This window comes from Apteryx rowi, unplaced genomic scaffold (genome assembly GCF_003343035.1).
Source record: "Apteryx rowi isolate R43461 unplaced genomic scaffold, aptRow1 scaffold_789, whole genome shotgun sequence".
NCBI lineage: Eukaryota > Metazoa > Chordata > Aves > Apterygiformes > Apterygidae > Apteryx > Apteryx rowi.
Genome location: NW_020451081.1, coordinates 145,794 through 146,994, shown reverse-complemented (window position 1 = coordinate 146,994; position 1,201 = coordinate 145,794). Strand labels below are relative to the sequence as shown.

Below are 1,201 nucleotides of genomic sequence, written 5' to 3'. Positions count from 1 at the left end.
CGCACGGCGGCTCGGGCTCTGCCTCCACCTGCTCCGCCTTTGTTTTGATCCCCTGAAATGAAATTCTCTCTCCTGCCGGCTCCTCTCCCTCCTCCTCACGCCTTCGCGTGGGAAACGGCTTGGATTGCACACCGGCTTTTGTTATCTCCTCCCACCTCCATTTTCACTTCGTCTTATTCCCAAGCATATAGCAGGAGCGCGGCGAAGCCACCGTGCATCTACCGCATCAGAGGAGCGAGACGAGCGCAACCCCTTCACAAATGCGACTCAAAGCTTATCCCGAACACATCTGGCGTGGCTTAAAAAATAAAAATCTCTTACACCCAGCAAGAACATTAATTAAGCAATCGCAAGGAGCTGTAGCACTTCTGCTTTCACAGCGGGTGTGATGACCTTGCGAGGACTGCTCTTGCTCTTCCTTTTCGCATGGTCTTTACTGGGAAAAAAACAGCGACCTTTTCGCTATCTCTTTGCAAATGAATAAGAAACGTCAAAGACTTCCACATTCAGCAAAACACTTCCAAGCACAAATTATTAAGCGACAGATCAATGCTTCCTTTTGATGTTGTTGGTATTTATATCCAGATCGATACGGGACCCGGTCTCTCACAACAGTTCAAGGCAGACCGCTGTGGACACAATTTCCCTCCATCTCGCCAAGGGAAAAAACAACTCGTGTACACAAAGCATTAAAGAAAAAAAAAAACACGTAAATCAACTTTCCCGGTTAAGATGATTTGCAAGCGCTAAAAAGGGACAGAAATAACCTGCTTTAAGCGCCTAAGTACCGACATAGGGTGCACCAGGCAGCATCGCGGCCGGTCCTCCCCGGTGCATGCACTTCACTTTCACTCACGCGCGCCTCGGCCACTTTCCCCGCGAGGAACCCCCGCGCTGACCGGATGTCAGGCGGGCACTTCAGGCAACGGTCGCTTTTAAGGAGCGACTCGTGCGCCAGAGGCACGACGCCGCCACCTGCCCCCCGCGATTTATCTCTGCGAGGAAAGGTGCCCGCTCGCCCCGCCAGAAACGCCCGCCCGGGGCTCCGCTCGCACCCGCAGCGGGGCAGCCCGCCCGTCCCCCCGGCGCGGCGGCACTTACGGTGGGCGCCGCTGGCGGTCGGCGGGTGCGAGGGGAGCGCGCTGGGGCCGCGCTGCCGCGGGGCTGCGGGTGCCGGGGCCGGAGGGACGCGGCTCGGTGC

The 1,201-nt window shown here is 56.8% G+C and overlaps 1 protein-coding gene across 1 annotated transcript in view; it reads right to left on the bottom strand.

Annotated features, from left to right (window-relative positions):
* Window positions 1-1,118, bottom strand: part of VSNL1 (visinin like 1) — a 96,105-nt gene extending 94,987 nt beyond the window's left edge. The window contains exon 1 of the mRNA XM_026088818.1: window positions 1,102-1,118. The gene's annotated coding sequence lies outside the window, so the exon portion shown is untranslated. The remainder of the gene's footprint in view (window positions 1-1,101) is intronic.
* Between the last annotated feature and the right edge of the window lie 83 nt (window positions 1,119-1,201).